Here is an 11,723-nt window from a genome sequence, read left to right as displayed (position 1 = left end):
CACCTCTTTATGAATCAAGTATTCTATTAACGAAAATCAGCGCCAAAATCATGCCCCGAGTGAGGATCAAACTCACGACCTTCAGATTATGAGACTGACGCGCTACCGACTGCGCTATCGAGGCTGTTATTAGATCAATAAACCTATTTATCAATCAAGTATTCCATAAAGGAAAATCATCGCCAAAAAGTGGCCCCGAGTGAGGATCGAACTCACGACCTTCAGATTATGAGACTGACGCGCTACCTACTGCGCTACCGAGGCTGTTATTAGCACATGTCAACTCTTTATCAATCAAGTATTCTATTAACGAAAATCAGCGCCAAAATCATGCCCCGAGTGAGGATAGAACTCACGACCTTCGGATTATGAGACTGACGCGCTACCGACTGCGCTATCGAGGCTGTTATTAGACCAATTAACCTATTTATCAATCAAGTATTCCATTAACGAAAATCAGCGCCAAAATCATGCCCCGAGTGAGGATCCAACTCAAGACCTTTAGATTATGAGACTGACGCGCTACCTACTGCGCTATCGAGGCTGTTGTCAGATCATGTCACCTCTTTATAAACAAAGTATTCTATTAACGAAAATCAGCGCCAAAATCATGCCCCGAGTGAGGATCGAACTCACGACCTTCAGATTATGAGACTGACGCGCTACCTACTGCGCTACCGAGGCTGTTATTAGAACATGTCACCTCTTTATCAACCAAGTATTCTATTAACGAAAATCAGCGCCAAAATCATGCCCCGAGTGAGGATAGAACTCACGACCTTTAGATTATGAGACTGACGCGCTACCTACTGCGCTATCGAGGCTGTTGTCAGATCATGTCACCTCTTTATAAATAAAGTATTCTATTAACGAAAATCAGCGCCAAAATCATGCCCCGAGTGAGGATCGAACTCACGACCTTCAGATTATGAGACTGACGCGCTACCTACTGCGCTATCGAGGCTGTTATTAGAACATGTCACCTATTTATCAATCAAGTATTCCATTAACGAAAATCAGCGCCAAAATCATGCCCCGAGTGAGGATCGAACTCAAGACCTTTAGATTATGAGACTGACGCGCTACCTACTGCGCTATCGAGGCTGTTGTCAGATCATGTCACCTCTTTATAAATAAAGTATTCTATTAACGAAAATCAGCGCCAAAATCATGCCCCGAGTGAGGATCGAACTCACGACCTTCAGATTATGAGACTGACGCGCTACCTACTGCACTATCGAGGCTGTTATTAGAACATGTCACCTCTTTATCAACCAAGTATTCTATTAACGAAAATCAGCGCCAAAATCATGCCCCGAGTGAGGATAGAACTCACGACCTTCGGATTATGAGACTGACGCGCTACCTACTGCGCTATCGAGGCTGTTATTAAATCAATTAACCTATTTATCAATCAAGTATTCTACTAACGAAAATCAGCGCCAAAATATTGCCCCGAGTGACGATCGACCTCACGACCTTCAGATTATGAGACTGACGCGCTACCGACTGCGCTATCGAGGCTGTTATTAGATCAATTAACCTAATTATCAATTAATTATTCCAGTTACGAAAATCAGCTCCAAAAAGTGATCCCGAGTGAGGATCGAACTCACGACCTTCAGATTATGAGACTGACGCGCTACCTAATGCGCTACCGAGGCTGTTATTAGTACATGTCAACTCTCTATCAATCAAGTATTCTATTAACGAAAATCAGCGACAAAATCGTGCCCCGAGTGAGGATCGAACTCAGGACCTTCAGATTATGAGACTGACGCGCTACCTACTGCGCTATCGAGGCTGTTATTAGAAGATGTCACCTCTTTATCAACCGAGTATTCTATTAACGAAAATCAGCGCCAAAATCACGCCCCGAGTGAGGATCGAACTCACGACCTTCAGATTATGAGACTGACGCGCTACCTACTGCGCTATCGAGGCTGTTGTCAGAACATGTCACCTCTTTATGAATCAAGTATTCTATTAACGAAAATCAGCGCCAAAATCACGCCCCGAGTGAGGATAGAACTCACGACCTTCAGATAATGAGACTGACGCGCTACCTACTGCGCTATCGAGGTTGTTGTCAGAACATGTCACCTCTTTATGAATCAAGTATTCTATTAACGAAAATCAGCGCCAAAATCATGCCCCGAGTGAGGATCAAACTCACGACCTTCAGATTATGAGACTGACGCGCTACTGACTGCGCTATCGAGGCTGTTATTAGATCAATAAACCTATTTATCAATCAAGTATTCCATTAAGGAAAATCAGCGCCAAAAAGTGGCCCCGAGTGAGGATCGAACTCACGACCTTCAGATTATGAGACTGACGCGCTACCTACTGCGCTATCGAGGCTGTTATTAGAAGATGTCACCTCTTTATCAACCGAGTATTCTATTAACGAAAATCAGCGCCAAAATCATGCCCCGAGTGAGGATAGAACTCACGACCTTCGGATTATGAGACTGACGCGCTACCTACTGCGCTATCGAGGCTGTTGTCAGAACATGTCACCTCTTTATGAATCAAGTATTCTATTAACGAAAATCAGCGCCAAAACCACGCCCCGAGTGAAGTTCGAACTCACGACCTTCAGATAATGAGACTGACGCGCTACCTACTGCGCTATCGAGGTTGTTGTCAGAACATGTCACCTCTTTATGAATCAAGTATTCTATTAACGAAAATCAGCGCCAAAATCATGCCCCGAGTGAGGATCAAACTCACGACCTTCAGATTATGAGACTGACGCGCTACCGACTGCGCTATCGAGGCTGTTATTAGATCAATAAACCTATTTATCAATCAAGTATTCCATAAAGGAAAATCATCGCCAAAAAGTGGCCCCGAGTGAGGATCGAACTCACGACCTTCAGATTATGAGACTGACGCGCTACCTACTGCGCTACCGAGGCTGTTATTAGCACATGTCAACTCTTTATCAATCAAGTATTCTATTAACGAAAATCAGCGCCAAAATCATGCCCCGAGTGAGGATAGAACTCACGACCTTCGGATTATGAGACTGACGCGCTACCGACTGCGCTATCGAGGCTGTTATTAGACCAATTAACCTATTTATCAATCAAGTATTCCATTAACGAAAATCAGCGCCAAAATCATGCCCCGAGTGAGGATCCAACTCAAGACCTTTAGATTATGAGACTGACGCGCTACCTACTGCGCTATCGAGGCTGTTGTCAGATCATGTCACCTCTTTATAAACAAAGTATTCTATTAACGAAAATCAGCGCCAAAATCATGCCCCGAGTGAGGATCGAACTCACGACCTTCAGATTATGAGACTGACGCGCTACCTACTGCGCTACCGAGGCTGTTATTAGAACATGTCACCTCTTTATCAACCAAGTATTCTATTAACGAAAATCAGCGCCAAAATCATGCCCCGAGTGAGGATAGAACTCACGACCTTTAGATTATGAGACTGACGCGCTACCTACTGCGCTATCGAGGCTGTTGTCAGATCATGTCACCTCTTTATAAATAAAGTATTCTATTAACGAAAATCAGCGCCAAAATCATGCCCCGAGTGAGGATCGAACTCACGACCTTCAGATTATGAGACTGACGCGCTACCTACTGCGCTATCGAGGCTGTTATTAGAACATGTCACCTATTTATCAATCAAGTATTCCATTAACGAAAATCAGCGCCAAAATCATGCCCCGAGTGAGGATCGAACTCACGACCTTCAGATTATGAGACTGACGCGCTACCTACTGCGCTATCGAGGCTGTTATTAGAAGATGTCACCTCTTTATCAACCGAGTATTCTATTAACGAAAATCAGCGCCAAAATCACGCCCCGAGTGAGGATCGAACTCACGACCTTCAGATTATGAGACTGACGCGCTACCTACTGCGCTATCGAGGCTGTTATTAGAAGATGTCACCTCTTTATCAACCAAGTATTCTATTATCGAAAATCAGCGCCAAAATCACGACCCGAGTGAGGATCGAACTCACAACCTTCAAATTATGAGACTGACGCGCTACCTACTGCGCTATCGAGGCTGTTATTAGAACATGTCACCTCTTTATCAACCAAGTATTCCATTAACGAAAATCAGCGCCAAAATCATGCCCCGAGTGAGGATCGAACTCAAGACCTTTAGATTATGAGACTGACGCGCTACCTACTGCGCTATCGAGGCTGTTGTCAGATCATGTCACCTCTTTATAAATAAAGTATTCTATTAACGAAAATCAGCGCCAAAATCATGCCCCGAGTGAGGATCGAACTCACGACCTTCAGATTATGAGACTGACGCGCTACCTACTGCGCTATCGAGGCTGTTATTAGATCAATAAACCTATTTATCAATCAAGTATTCCACAAAGGAAAATCATCGCCAAAAAGTGGCCCCGAGTGAGGATCGAACTCACGACCTTCAGATTATGAGACTGACGCGCTACCTACTGCGCTACCGAGGCTGTTATTAGCACATGTCAACTCTTTATCAACCGAGTATTCTATTAACGAAAATCAGCGCCAAAATCACGCCCCGAGTGAGGATCGAACTCACGTCCTTCAGATTATGAGACTGACGCGCTACCTACTGCGCTATCGAGGCTGTTGTCAGAACATGTCACCTCTTTATGAATCAAGTATTCTATTAACGAAAATCAGCGCCAAAATCATGCCCCGAGTGAGGATCAAACTCACGACCTTCAGATTATGAGACTGACGCGCTACCGACTGCGCTATCGAGGCTGTTATTAGATCAATAAACCTATTTATCAATCAAGTATTCCATTAAGGAAAATCAGCGCCAAAAAGTGGCCCCGAGTGAGGATCGAACTCACGACCTTCAGATTATGAGACTGACGCGCTACCTACTGCGCTATCGAGGCTGTTATTAGAAGATGTCACCTCTTTATCAACCGAGTATTCTATTAACGAAAATCAGCGCCAAAATCACGCCCCGAGTGAGGATCGAACTCACGACCTTCAGATTATGAGACTGACGCGCTACCTACTGCGCTATCGAGGCTGTTATTAGAAGATGTCACCTCTTTATCAACCAAGTATTCTATTATCGAAAATCAGCGCCAAAATCACGACCCGAGTGAGGATAGAACTCACGACCTTCGGATTATGAGACTGACGCGCTACCTACTGCGCTATCGAGGCTGTTATTAGACCAATTAACCTATTTATCAATCAAGTATTCCATTAAAGAAAATCAGCGCCAAAATCATGCCCCGAGTGAGGATCGAACTCAAGACCATTAGATTATGAGACTGACGAGCTACCTACTGCGCTATCGAGGCTGTTATTAGATCAATTAACCTAATTATCAATTAAGTATTCCAGTTACGAAAATCAGCTCCAAAAAGTGATCCCGAGTGAGGATCGAACTCACGACCTTCAGATTATGAGACTGACGCGCTACCTACTGCGCTACCGAGGCTGTTATTAGAACATGTCAACTCTCTATCAATCAAGTATTCTATTAACGAAAATCAGCGACAAAATCTTGCCCCGAGTGAGGATCGAACTCACGACCTTCAGATTATGAGACTGACGCGCTACCTACTGCGCTATCGAGGCTGTTATTAGAAGATGTCACCTCTTTATCAACCGAGTATTCTATTAACGAAAATCAGCGCCAAAATCACGCCCCGAGTGAGGATCGAACTCACGACCTTCAGATTATGAGACTGACGCGCTACCTACTGCGCTATCGAGGCTGTTGTCAGAACATGTCACCTCTTTATGAATCAAGTATTCTATTAACGAAAATCAGCGCCAAAATCACGCCCCGGGTGAGGTTCGAACTCACGACCTTCAGATAATGAGACTGACGCGCTACCTACTGCGCTATCGAGGTTGTTGTCAGAACATGTCACCTCTTTATGAATCAAGTATTCTATTAACGAAAATCAGCGCCAAAATCATGCCCCGAGTGAGGATCAAACTCACGACCTTCAGATTATGAGACTGACGCGCTACCGACTGCGCTATCGAGGCTGTTATTAGATCAATAAACCTATTTATCAATCAAGTATTCCATTAAGGAAAATCAGCGCCAAAAAGTGGCCCCGAGTGAGGATCGAACTCACGACCTTCAGATTATGAGACTGACGCGCTACCTACTGCGCTATCGAGGCTGTTATTAGAAGATGTCACCTCTTTATCAACCAAGTATTCTATTATCGAAAATCAGCGCCAAAATCACGACCCGAGTGAGGATAGAACTCACGACCTTCGGATTATGAGACTGACGCGCTACCTACTGCGCTATCGAGGCTGTTATTAGACCAATTAACCTATTTATCAATCAAGTATTCCATTAAAGAAAATCAGCGCCAAAATCATGCCCCGAGTGAGGATCGAACTCAAGACCATTAGATTATGAGACTGACGAGCTACCTACTGCGCTATCGAGGCTGTTGTTAGATCAATTAACCTAATTATCAATTAAGTATTCCAGTTACGAAAATCAGCTCCAAAAAGTGATCCCGAGTGAGGATCGAACTCACGACCTTCAGATTATGAGACTGACGCGCTACCTACTGCGCTACCGAGGCTGTTATTAGAACATGTCAACTCTCTATCAATCAAGTATTCTATTAACGAAAATCAGCGACAAAATCATGCCCCGAGTGAGGATCGAACTCACGACCTTCAGATTATGAGACTGACGCGCTACCTACTGCGCTATCGAGGCTGTTATTAGAACATGTCACCTCTTTATCAACCAAGTATTCTATTAACGAAAATCAGCGCCAAAATCATGCCCCGAGTGAGGATAGAACTCACGACCTTCGGATTATGAGACTGACGCGCTACCTACTGCGCTATCGAGGCTGTTATTAAATCAGTTAACCTATTTATCAATCAAGTATTCTACTAACGAAAATCAGCGCCAAAATATTGCCCCGAGTGACGATCGACCTCACGACCTTCAGATTATGAGACTGACGCGCTACCGACTGCGCTATCGAGGCTGTTGTCAGAACATGTCACCTCTTTATGAATCAAGTATTCTATTAACGAAAATCAGCGCCAAAATCATGCCCCGAGTGAGGATCGAACTCAATACCATTAGATTATGAGACTGACGAGCTACCTACTGCGCTACCGAGGCTGTTATTAGAACATGTCAACTCTCTATCAATCAAGTATTCTATTAACGAAAATCAGCGCCAAAATCTTGCCCCGAGTGAGGATCGAACTCACGACTTTCAGATTATGAGACTGACGCGCTACCTACTGCGCTATCGAGGCTGTTATTAGAAGATGTCACCTCTTTATTAACCGAGTATTCTATTAACGAAAATCAGCGCCAAAATCACGCCCCGAGTGAGGATCGAACTCACGACCTTCAGATTATGAGACTGACGCGCTACCTACTGCGCTATCGAGGCTGTTGTCAGAACATGTCACCTCTTTATGAATCAAGTATTCTATTAACGAAAATCAGCGCCAAAATCATGCCCCGAGTGAGGATCGAACTCAAGACCATTAGATTATGAGACTGACGAGCTACCTACTGCGCTACCGAGGCTGTTATTAGAACATGTCAACTCTCTATCAATCAAGTATTCTATTAACGAAAATCAGCGCCAAAATCTTGCCCCGAGTGAGGATCGAACTCACGACCTTCAGATAATGAGACTGACGCGCTACCTACTGCGCTATCGAGGCTGTTGTCAGAACATGTCACCTCTTTATGAATCAAGTATTCTATTAACGAAAATCAGCGCCAAAATCATGCCCCGAGTGAGGATCGAACTCAAGACCATTAGATTATGAGACTGACGAGCTACCTACTGCGCTACCGAGGCTGTTATTAGAACATGTCAACTCTCTATCAATCAAGTATTCTATTAACGAAAATCAGCGCCAAAATCTTGCCCCGAGTGAGGATCGAACTCACGACCTTCAGATTATGAGACTGACGCGCTACCTACTGCGCTATCGAGGCTGTTATTAGAACATGTCACCTCTATATCAACCAAGTATTCTATTAACGAAAATCAGCGCCAAAATCACGACCCGAGTGAGGATCGAACTCACGACCTTCAAATTATGAGACTGACGCGCTACCGACTGCGCTATCGAGGCTGTTATTAGAAGATGTCACCTCTTTATCAACCAAGTATTCTATTAACGAAAATCAGCGCCAAAATCACGCCCCGAGTGAGGATCGAACTCACGACCTTCAGATTATGAGACTGACGCGCTACCTACTGCGCTATTGAGGCTGTTGTCAGAACATGTCACCTCTTTATGAATCAAGTATTCTATTAACGAAAATCAGCGCCAAAATCACGCCCCGAGTGAGGATCGAACTCACGACCTTCAGATTATGAGACTAACGCGCTACCGACTGCGCTATCGAGGCTGTTATTAGACCAATTAACCTAATTATCAATTAAGTATTCCAGTTACGAAAATCAGCTCCAAAAAGTGATCCCGAGTGAGGATCGAACTCACGACCTTCAGATTATGAGACTGACGCGCTACCTACTGCGCTACCGAGGCTGTTATTAGAATATGTCAACTCTTTATCAATCAAGTATTCTATTAACGAAAATCAGCGCCAAAATCTTGCCCCGAGTGAGGATCGAACTCACGACCTTCAGATTATGAGACTGACGCGCTACCTACTGCGCTATCGAGGCTGTTATTAGCAGATGTCACCTCTTTATCAACCAAGTATTCTATTAACGAAAATCAGCGCCAAAATCACGCCCCGAGTGAGGATCGAACTCACGACCTTCAGATTATGAGACTGACGCGCTACCTACTGCGCTATCGAGGCTGTTATTAGCAGATGTCACCTCTTTATGAATCAAGTATTCTATTAACGAAAATCAGCGCCAAAATCACGCCCCGAGTGAGGATCGAACTCACGACCTTCAGATTATGAGACTGACGCGCTACCGACTGCGCTATCGAGGCTGTTATTAGACCAATTAACCTATTTATCAATCAAGTATTCCATTAACGAAAATCAGCGCCAAAATCATGCCCCGAGTGAGGATCGAACTCAAGACCTTTAGATTATGAGACTGACGCGCTACCTACTGCGCTACCGAGGCTGTTATTAGAACATGTCAACTCTCTATCAATCAAGTATTCTATTAACGAAAATCAGCGACAAAATCTTGCCCCGAGTTCGGATCGAACTCACGACCTTCAGATTATGAGACTGACGCGCTACCTACTGCGCTATCGAGGCTGTTATTAGAACATGTCACCTCTTTATCAACCAAGTATTCTATTAACGAAAATCAGCGCCAAAATCACGCCCCGAGTGAGGATCGAACTCACGACCTTCAGATTATGAGACTGACGCGCTACCTACTGCGCCATCGAGGCTGTTGTCAGAACATGTCACCTCTTTATGAATCAAGTATTCTATTAACGAAAATCAGCGCCTAAATCACGGCCCGAGTGAGGATCGAACTCACGACCTTCAGATTATGAGACTGACGCGCTACCTACTGCGCTATCGAGGCTGTTGTCAGAACATGTCACCTCTTTATGAATCAAGTATACTATTAACGAAAATCAGCGCCAAAATCATGCCCCGAGTGAGGATCGAACTCACGACCTTCAGATTATGAGACTGACGCGCTATCGAGGCTGTTATTAGACCAATTAACCTATTTATCAATTAAGTATTACATTAACGAAAATCAGCGCCCAAATCATGCCCCGAGTGAGGATCGAACTCAAGACCTTTAGATTATGAGACTGACGCGCTACCTACTGCGCTACCGAGGCTGTTATTAGAACATGTCAACTCTCTATCAATCAAGTATTCTATTAACGAAAATCAGCGCCAAAATCTTGCCCCGAGTGAGGATCGAACTCACGACCTTCAGATCATGAGACTGACGCGCTACCGACTGCGCTTTCGAGGCTGTTATTAGAAGATGTCACCTCTTTATCAACCAAGTATTCTATTAACGAAAATCAGCGCCAAAATCACGCCCCGAGTGAGGATCGAACTCACGACCTTCAGATTATGAGACTGACGCGCTACCTACTGCGCTATCGAGGCTGTTATCAGAACATGTCACCTCTTTATGAATCAAGTATTCTATTAACGAAAATCAGCGCCTAAATCACGGCCCGAGTGAGGATCGAACTCACGACCTTCAGATTATGAGACTGACGCGCTACCTACTGCGCTATCGAGGCTGTTGTCAGAACATGTCACCTCTTTATGAATCAAGTATACTATTAACGAAAATCAGCGTCAAAATCATGCCCCGAGTGAGGATCGAACTCACGACCTTCAGATTATGAGACTGACGCGCTATCGAGGCTGTTATTAGACCAATTAACCTATTTATCAATTAAGTATTACATTAACGAAAATCAGCGCCCAAATCATGCCCCGAGTGAGGATCGAACTCAAGACCTTTAGATTATGAGACTGACGCGCTACCTACTGCGCTACCGAGGCTGTTATTAGACCAATTAACCTATTTATCAATCAAGTATTCCATTAACGAAAATCAGCGCCAAAATCATGCCCCGAGTGAGGATCGACCTCACGACCTTCAGATTATGAGACTGACGCGCTACCGACTGCGCTATCGAGGCTGTTATTAGATCAATTAACCTAATTATCAATTAAGTATTCCAGTTACGAAAATCAGCTCCAAAAAGTGATCCCGAGTGAGGATCGAACTCACGACCTTCAGATTATGAGACTGACGCGCTACCTACTGCGCTATCGAGGCTGTTGTCAGAACATGTCACCTTTTTATGAATCAAGTATTCTATTAACGAAAATCAGCGCCAAAATCTTGCCCCGAGTGAGGATCGAACTCACGACCTTCAGATCATGAGACTGACGCGCTACCGACTGCGCTTTCGAGGCTGTTATTAGAAGATGTCACCTCTTTATCAACCAAGTATTCTATTAACGAAAATCAGCGCCAAAATCACGCCCCGAGTGAGGATCGAACTCACGACCTTCAGATTATGAGACTGACGCGCTACCTACTGCGCTATTGAGGCTGTTGTCAGAACATGTCACCTCTTTATGAATCAAGTATTCTATTAACGAAAATCAGCGCCAAAATCACGCCCCGAGTGAGGATCGAACTCACGACCTTCAGATTATGAGACTAACGCGCTACCGACTGCGCTATCGAGGCTGTTATTAGACCAATTAACCTAATTATCAATTAAGTATTCCAGTTACGAAAATCAGCTCCAAAAAGTGATCCCGAGTGAGGATCGAACTCACGACCTTCAGATTATGAGACTGACGCGCTACCTACTGCGCTACCGAGGCTGTTATTAGAATATGTCAACTCTTTATCAATCAAGTATTCTATTAACGAAAATCAGCGCCAAAATCTTGCCCCGAGTGAGGATCGAACTCACGACCTTCAGATTATGAGACTGACGCGCTACCTACTGCGCTATCGAGGCTGTTATTAGCAGATGTCACCTCTTTATCAACCAAGTATTCTATTAACGAAAATCAGCGCCAAAATCACGCCCCGAGTGAGGATCGAACTCACGACCTTCAGATTATGAGACTGACGCGCTACCTACTGCGCTATCGAGGCTGTTATTAGCAGATGTCACCTCTTTATGAATCAAGTATTCTATTAACGAAAATCAGCGCCAAAATCACGCCCCGAGTGAGGATCGAACTCACGACCTTCAGATTATGAGACTGACGCGCTACCGACTGCGCTATCGAGGCTGT

The 11,723-nt window shown here is 44.4% G+C and overlaps 68 non-coding genes across 68 annotated transcripts; all 68 read right to left on the bottom strand.

The window, feature by feature from the left end:
• Nucleotides 1-51: 51 nt before the first annotated feature.
• Nucleotides 52-124, bottom strand: TRNAM-CAU (transfer RNA methionine (anticodon CAU)). Its single transcript has one exon. It is a non-coding gene; the product is annotated as a tRNA-Met (tRNA).
• Nucleotides 125-191: 67 nt separating this feature from the next.
• On the bottom strand, nt 192-264 carry TRNAM-CAU (transfer RNA methionine (anticodon CAU)). The gene has a single exon. It is a non-coding gene; the product is annotated as a tRNA-Met (tRNA).
• Nucleotides 265-331: 67 nt separating this feature from the next.
• On the bottom strand, nt 332-404 carry TRNAM-CAU (transfer RNA methionine (anticodon CAU)). The gene has a single exon. It is a non-coding gene; the product is annotated as a tRNA-Met (tRNA).
• Nucleotides 405-611: 207 nt separating this feature from the next.
• On the bottom strand, nt 612-684 carry TRNAM-CAU (transfer RNA methionine (anticodon CAU)). Its single transcript has one exon. It is a non-coding gene; the product is annotated as a tRNA-Met (tRNA).
• Nucleotides 685-751: 67 nt separating this feature from the next.
• TRNAM-CAU (transfer RNA methionine (anticodon CAU)) lies at nt 752-824 on the bottom strand. Its single transcript has one exon. It is a non-coding gene; the product is annotated as a tRNA-Met (tRNA).
• Nucleotides 825-891: 67 nt separating this feature from the next.
• Nucleotides 892-964, bottom strand: TRNAM-CAU (transfer RNA methionine (anticodon CAU)). Its single transcript has one exon. It is a non-coding gene; the product is annotated as a tRNA-Met (tRNA).
• A 67-nt stretch (nt 965-1,031) lies between these two features.
• On the bottom strand, nt 1,032-1,104 carry TRNAM-CAU (transfer RNA methionine (anticodon CAU)). Its single transcript has one exon. It is a non-coding gene; the product is annotated as a tRNA-Met (tRNA).
• A 67-nt stretch (nt 1,105-1,171) lies between these two features.
• On the bottom strand, nt 1,172-1,244 carry TRNAM-CAU (transfer RNA methionine (anticodon CAU)). The gene has a single exon. It is a non-coding gene; the product is annotated as a tRNA-Met (tRNA).
• Nucleotides 1,245-1,311: 67 nt separating this feature from the next.
• Nucleotides 1,312-1,384, bottom strand: TRNAM-CAU (transfer RNA methionine (anticodon CAU)). The gene has a single exon. It is a non-coding gene; the product is annotated as a tRNA-Met (tRNA).
• Nucleotides 1,385-1,451: 67 nt separating this feature from the next.
• TRNAM-CAU (transfer RNA methionine (anticodon CAU)) lies at nt 1,452-1,524 on the bottom strand. Its single transcript has one exon. It is a non-coding gene; the product is annotated as a tRNA-Met (tRNA).
• A 207-nt stretch (nt 1,525-1,731) lies between these two features.
• On the bottom strand, nt 1,732-1,804 carry TRNAM-CAU (transfer RNA methionine (anticodon CAU)). The gene has a single exon. It is a non-coding gene; the product is annotated as a tRNA-Met (tRNA).
• A 67-nt stretch (nt 1,805-1,871) lies between these two features.
• TRNAM-CAU (transfer RNA methionine (anticodon CAU)) lies at nt 1,872-1,944 on the bottom strand. The gene has a single exon. It is a non-coding gene; the product is annotated as a tRNA-Met (tRNA).
• A 207-nt stretch (nt 1,945-2,151) lies between these two features.
• TRNAM-CAU (transfer RNA methionine (anticodon CAU)) lies at nt 2,152-2,224 on the bottom strand. Its single transcript has one exon. It is a non-coding gene; the product is annotated as a tRNA-Met (tRNA).
• A 67-nt stretch (nt 2,225-2,291) lies between these two features.
• TRNAM-CAU (transfer RNA methionine (anticodon CAU)) lies at nt 2,292-2,364 on the bottom strand. Its single transcript has one exon. It is a non-coding gene; the product is annotated as a tRNA-Met (tRNA).
• A 67-nt stretch (nt 2,365-2,431) lies between these two features.
• Nucleotides 2,432-2,504, bottom strand: TRNAM-CAU (transfer RNA methionine (anticodon CAU)). Its single transcript has one exon. It is a non-coding gene; the product is annotated as a tRNA-Met (tRNA).
• A 207-nt stretch (nt 2,505-2,711) lies between these two features.
• On the bottom strand, nt 2,712-2,784 carry TRNAM-CAU (transfer RNA methionine (anticodon CAU)). The gene has a single exon. It is a non-coding gene; the product is annotated as a tRNA-Met (tRNA).
• A 67-nt stretch (nt 2,785-2,851) lies between these two features.
• On the bottom strand, nt 2,852-2,924 carry TRNAM-CAU (transfer RNA methionine (anticodon CAU)). Its single transcript has one exon. It is a non-coding gene; the product is annotated as a tRNA-Met (tRNA).
• Nucleotides 2,925-2,991: 67 nt separating this feature from the next.
• On the bottom strand, nt 2,992-3,064 carry TRNAM-CAU (transfer RNA methionine (anticodon CAU)). Its single transcript has one exon. It is a non-coding gene; the product is annotated as a tRNA-Met (tRNA).
• Nucleotides 3,065-3,271: 207 nt separating this feature from the next.
• On the bottom strand, nt 3,272-3,344 carry TRNAM-CAU (transfer RNA methionine (anticodon CAU)). Its single transcript has one exon. It is a non-coding gene; the product is annotated as a tRNA-Met (tRNA).
• A 67-nt stretch (nt 3,345-3,411) lies between these two features.
• TRNAM-CAU (transfer RNA methionine (anticodon CAU)) lies at nt 3,412-3,484 on the bottom strand. Its single transcript has one exon. It is a non-coding gene; the product is annotated as a tRNA-Met (tRNA).
• Nucleotides 3,485-3,551: 67 nt separating this feature from the next.
• On the bottom strand, nt 3,552-3,624 carry TRNAM-CAU (transfer RNA methionine (anticodon CAU)). The gene has a single exon. It is a non-coding gene; the product is annotated as a tRNA-Met (tRNA).
• Nucleotides 3,625-3,691: 67 nt separating this feature from the next.
• On the bottom strand, nt 3,692-3,764 carry TRNAM-CAU (transfer RNA methionine (anticodon CAU)). The gene has a single exon. It is a non-coding gene; the product is annotated as a tRNA-Met (tRNA).
• Nucleotides 3,765-3,831: 67 nt separating this feature from the next.
• TRNAM-CAU (transfer RNA methionine (anticodon CAU)) lies at nt 3,832-3,904 on the bottom strand. Its single transcript has one exon. It is a non-coding gene; the product is annotated as a tRNA-Met (tRNA).
• A 67-nt stretch (nt 3,905-3,971) lies between these two features.
• On the bottom strand, nt 3,972-4,044 carry TRNAM-CAU (transfer RNA methionine (anticodon CAU)). Its single transcript has one exon. It is a non-coding gene; the product is annotated as a tRNA-Met (tRNA).
• A 67-nt stretch (nt 4,045-4,111) lies between these two features.
• Nucleotides 4,112-4,184, bottom strand: TRNAM-CAU (transfer RNA methionine (anticodon CAU)). Its single transcript has one exon. It is a non-coding gene; the product is annotated as a tRNA-Met (tRNA).
• Nucleotides 4,185-4,251: 67 nt separating this feature from the next.
• TRNAM-CAU (transfer RNA methionine (anticodon CAU)) lies at nt 4,252-4,324 on the bottom strand. Its single transcript has one exon. It is a non-coding gene; the product is annotated as a tRNA-Met (tRNA).
• A 67-nt stretch (nt 4,325-4,391) lies between these two features.
• TRNAM-CAU (transfer RNA methionine (anticodon CAU)) lies at nt 4,392-4,464 on the bottom strand. Its single transcript has one exon. It is a non-coding gene; the product is annotated as a tRNA-Met (tRNA).
• A 67-nt stretch (nt 4,465-4,531) lies between these two features.
• TRNAM-CAU (transfer RNA methionine (anticodon CAU)) lies at nt 4,532-4,604 on the bottom strand. Its single transcript has one exon. It is a non-coding gene; the product is annotated as a tRNA-Met (tRNA).
• Nucleotides 4,605-4,671: 67 nt separating this feature from the next.
• TRNAM-CAU (transfer RNA methionine (anticodon CAU)) lies at nt 4,672-4,744 on the bottom strand. The gene has a single exon. It is a non-coding gene; the product is annotated as a tRNA-Met (tRNA).
• Nucleotides 4,745-4,811: 67 nt separating this feature from the next.
• TRNAM-CAU (transfer RNA methionine (anticodon CAU)) lies at nt 4,812-4,884 on the bottom strand. Its single transcript has one exon. It is a non-coding gene; the product is annotated as a tRNA-Met (tRNA).
• Nucleotides 4,885-4,951: 67 nt separating this feature from the next.
• TRNAM-CAU (transfer RNA methionine (anticodon CAU)) lies at nt 4,952-5,024 on the bottom strand. Its single transcript has one exon. It is a non-coding gene; the product is annotated as a tRNA-Met (tRNA).
• A 346-nt stretch (nt 5,025-5,370) lies between these two features.
• On the bottom strand, nt 5,371-5,444 carry TRNAM-CAU (transfer RNA methionine (anticodon CAU)). Its single transcript has one exon. It is a non-coding gene; the product is annotated as a tRNA-Met (tRNA).
• Nucleotides 5,445-5,511: 67 nt separating this feature from the next.
• Nucleotides 5,512-5,584, bottom strand: TRNAM-CAU (transfer RNA methionine (anticodon CAU)). Its single transcript has one exon. It is a non-coding gene; the product is annotated as a tRNA-Met (tRNA).
• A 67-nt stretch (nt 5,585-5,651) lies between these two features.
• TRNAM-CAU (transfer RNA methionine (anticodon CAU)) lies at nt 5,652-5,724 on the bottom strand. The gene has a single exon. It is a non-coding gene; the product is annotated as a tRNA-Met (tRNA).
• Nucleotides 5,725-5,931: 207 nt separating this feature from the next.
• Nucleotides 5,932-6,004, bottom strand: TRNAM-CAU (transfer RNA methionine (anticodon CAU)). Its single transcript has one exon. It is a non-coding gene; the product is annotated as a tRNA-Met (tRNA).
• A 67-nt stretch (nt 6,005-6,071) lies between these two features.
• TRNAM-CAU (transfer RNA methionine (anticodon CAU)) lies at nt 6,072-6,144 on the bottom strand. Its single transcript has one exon. It is a non-coding gene; the product is annotated as a tRNA-Met (tRNA).
• A 346-nt stretch (nt 6,145-6,490) lies between these two features.
• On the bottom strand, nt 6,491-6,564 carry TRNAM-CAU (transfer RNA methionine (anticodon CAU)). Its single transcript has one exon. It is a non-coding gene; the product is annotated as a tRNA-Met (tRNA).
• Nucleotides 6,565-6,631: 67 nt separating this feature from the next.
• Nucleotides 6,632-6,704, bottom strand: TRNAM-CAU (transfer RNA methionine (anticodon CAU)). Its single transcript has one exon. It is a non-coding gene; the product is annotated as a tRNA-Met (tRNA).
• Nucleotides 6,705-6,771: 67 nt separating this feature from the next.
• TRNAM-CAU (transfer RNA methionine (anticodon CAU)) lies at nt 6,772-6,844 on the bottom strand. The gene has a single exon. It is a non-coding gene; the product is annotated as a tRNA-Met (tRNA).
• Nucleotides 6,845-6,911: 67 nt separating this feature from the next.
• On the bottom strand, nt 6,912-6,984 carry TRNAM-CAU (transfer RNA methionine (anticodon CAU)). Its single transcript has one exon. It is a non-coding gene; the product is annotated as a tRNA-Met (tRNA).
• Nucleotides 6,985-7,191: 207 nt separating this feature from the next.
• TRNAM-CAU (transfer RNA methionine (anticodon CAU)) lies at nt 7,192-7,264 on the bottom strand. The gene has a single exon. It is a non-coding gene; the product is annotated as a tRNA-Met (tRNA).
• Nucleotides 7,265-7,331: 67 nt separating this feature from the next.
• Nucleotides 7,332-7,404, bottom strand: TRNAM-CAU (transfer RNA methionine (anticodon CAU)). Its single transcript has one exon. It is a non-coding gene; the product is annotated as a tRNA-Met (tRNA).
• A 207-nt stretch (nt 7,405-7,611) lies between these two features.
• On the bottom strand, nt 7,612-7,684 carry TRNAM-CAU (transfer RNA methionine (anticodon CAU)). Its single transcript has one exon. It is a non-coding gene; the product is annotated as a tRNA-Met (tRNA).
• Nucleotides 7,685-7,891: 207 nt separating this feature from the next.
• TRNAM-CAU (transfer RNA methionine (anticodon CAU)) lies at nt 7,892-7,964 on the bottom strand. Its single transcript has one exon. It is a non-coding gene; the product is annotated as a tRNA-Met (tRNA).
• A 67-nt stretch (nt 7,965-8,031) lies between these two features.
• TRNAM-CAU (transfer RNA methionine (anticodon CAU)) lies at nt 8,032-8,104 on the bottom strand. Its single transcript has one exon. It is a non-coding gene; the product is annotated as a tRNA-Met (tRNA).
• A 67-nt stretch (nt 8,105-8,171) lies between these two features.
• On the bottom strand, nt 8,172-8,244 carry TRNAM-CAU (transfer RNA methionine (anticodon CAU)). Its single transcript has one exon. It is a non-coding gene; the product is annotated as a tRNA-Met (tRNA).
• A 67-nt stretch (nt 8,245-8,311) lies between these two features.
• TRNAM-CAU (transfer RNA methionine (anticodon CAU)) lies at nt 8,312-8,384 on the bottom strand. Its single transcript has one exon. It is a non-coding gene; the product is annotated as a tRNA-Met (tRNA).
• Nucleotides 8,385-8,450: 66 nt separating this feature from the next.
• On the bottom strand, nt 8,451-8,524 carry TRNAM-CAU (transfer RNA methionine (anticodon CAU)). The gene has a single exon. It is a non-coding gene; the product is annotated as a tRNA-Met (tRNA).
• A 67-nt stretch (nt 8,525-8,591) lies between these two features.
• TRNAM-CAU (transfer RNA methionine (anticodon CAU)) lies at nt 8,592-8,664 on the bottom strand. Its single transcript has one exon. It is a non-coding gene; the product is annotated as a tRNA-Met (tRNA).
• A 67-nt stretch (nt 8,665-8,731) lies between these two features.
• On the bottom strand, nt 8,732-8,804 carry TRNAM-CAU (transfer RNA methionine (anticodon CAU)). Its single transcript has one exon. It is a non-coding gene; the product is annotated as a tRNA-Met (tRNA).
• Nucleotides 8,805-8,871: 67 nt separating this feature from the next.
• Nucleotides 8,872-8,944, bottom strand: TRNAM-CAU (transfer RNA methionine (anticodon CAU)). The gene has a single exon. It is a non-coding gene; the product is annotated as a tRNA-Met (tRNA).
• Nucleotides 8,945-9,011: 67 nt separating this feature from the next.
• TRNAM-CAU (transfer RNA methionine (anticodon CAU)) lies at nt 9,012-9,084 on the bottom strand. The gene has a single exon. It is a non-coding gene; the product is annotated as a tRNA-Met (tRNA).
• Nucleotides 9,085-9,291: 207 nt separating this feature from the next.
• Nucleotides 9,292-9,364, bottom strand: TRNAM-CAU (transfer RNA methionine (anticodon CAU)). The gene has a single exon. It is a non-coding gene; the product is annotated as a tRNA-Met (tRNA).
• A 67-nt stretch (nt 9,365-9,431) lies between these two features.
• TRNAM-CAU (transfer RNA methionine (anticodon CAU)) lies at nt 9,432-9,504 on the bottom strand. Its single transcript has one exon. It is a non-coding gene; the product is annotated as a tRNA-Met (tRNA).
• Nucleotides 9,505-9,699: 195 nt separating this feature from the next.
• TRNAM-CAU (transfer RNA methionine (anticodon CAU)) lies at nt 9,700-9,772 on the bottom strand. The gene has a single exon. It is a non-coding gene; the product is annotated as a tRNA-Met (tRNA).
• Nucleotides 9,773-9,839: 67 nt separating this feature from the next.
• TRNAM-CAU (transfer RNA methionine (anticodon CAU)) lies at nt 9,840-9,912 on the bottom strand. The gene has a single exon. It is a non-coding gene; the product is annotated as a tRNA-Met (tRNA).
• Nucleotides 9,913-9,979: 67 nt separating this feature from the next.
• Nucleotides 9,980-10,052, bottom strand: TRNAM-CAU (transfer RNA methionine (anticodon CAU)). Its single transcript has one exon. It is a non-coding gene; the product is annotated as a tRNA-Met (tRNA).
• A 67-nt stretch (nt 10,053-10,119) lies between these two features.
• Nucleotides 10,120-10,192, bottom strand: TRNAM-CAU (transfer RNA methionine (anticodon CAU)). Its single transcript has one exon. It is a non-coding gene; the product is annotated as a tRNA-Met (tRNA).
• A 195-nt stretch (nt 10,193-10,387) lies between these two features.
• TRNAM-CAU (transfer RNA methionine (anticodon CAU)) lies at nt 10,388-10,460 on the bottom strand. The gene has a single exon. It is a non-coding gene; the product is annotated as a tRNA-Met (tRNA).
• A 67-nt stretch (nt 10,461-10,527) lies between these two features.
• On the bottom strand, nt 10,528-10,600 carry TRNAM-CAU (transfer RNA methionine (anticodon CAU)). Its single transcript has one exon. It is a non-coding gene; the product is annotated as a tRNA-Met (tRNA).
• Nucleotides 10,601-10,666: 66 nt separating this feature from the next.
• Nucleotides 10,667-10,740, bottom strand: TRNAM-CAU (transfer RNA methionine (anticodon CAU)). The gene has a single exon. It is a non-coding gene; the product is annotated as a tRNA-Met (tRNA).
• Nucleotides 10,741-10,807: 67 nt separating this feature from the next.
• On the bottom strand, nt 10,808-10,880 carry TRNAM-CAU (transfer RNA methionine (anticodon CAU)). Its single transcript has one exon. It is a non-coding gene; the product is annotated as a tRNA-Met (tRNA).
• Nucleotides 10,881-10,947: 67 nt separating this feature from the next.
• Nucleotides 10,948-11,020, bottom strand: TRNAM-CAU (transfer RNA methionine (anticodon CAU)). The gene has a single exon. It is a non-coding gene; the product is annotated as a tRNA-Met (tRNA).
• A 67-nt stretch (nt 11,021-11,087) lies between these two features.
• On the bottom strand, nt 11,088-11,160 carry TRNAM-CAU (transfer RNA methionine (anticodon CAU)). Its single transcript has one exon. It is a non-coding gene; the product is annotated as a tRNA-Met (tRNA).
• A 66-nt stretch (nt 11,161-11,226) lies between these two features.
• TRNAM-CAU (transfer RNA methionine (anticodon CAU)) lies at nt 11,227-11,300 on the bottom strand. Its single transcript has one exon. It is a non-coding gene; the product is annotated as a tRNA-Met (tRNA).
• A 67-nt stretch (nt 11,301-11,367) lies between these two features.
• TRNAM-CAU (transfer RNA methionine (anticodon CAU)) lies at nt 11,368-11,440 on the bottom strand. The gene has a single exon. It is a non-coding gene; the product is annotated as a tRNA-Met (tRNA).
• Nucleotides 11,441-11,507: 67 nt separating this feature from the next.
• On the bottom strand, nt 11,508-11,580 carry TRNAM-CAU (transfer RNA methionine (anticodon CAU)). The gene has a single exon. It is a non-coding gene; the product is annotated as a tRNA-Met (tRNA).
• A 67-nt stretch (nt 11,581-11,647) lies between these two features.
• TRNAM-CAU (transfer RNA methionine (anticodon CAU)) lies at nt 11,648-11,720 on the bottom strand. The gene has a single exon. It is a non-coding gene; the product is annotated as a tRNA-Met (tRNA).
• Between the last annotated feature and the right edge of the window lie 3 nt (nt 11,721-11,723).

The sequence above is a fragment of the Phalangium opilio genome, unplaced genomic scaffold, assembly GCF_054372755.1.
Source record: "Phalangium opilio isolate 3A_F unplaced genomic scaffold, DU_Popi_V2 ptg000002l_1, whole genome shotgun sequence".
Lineage (NCBI taxonomy): Eukaryota > Metazoa > Arthropoda > Arachnida > Opiliones > Phalangiidae > Phalangium > Phalangium opilio.
This window is presented reverse-complemented; position numbering and strand designations above follow the sequence as displayed.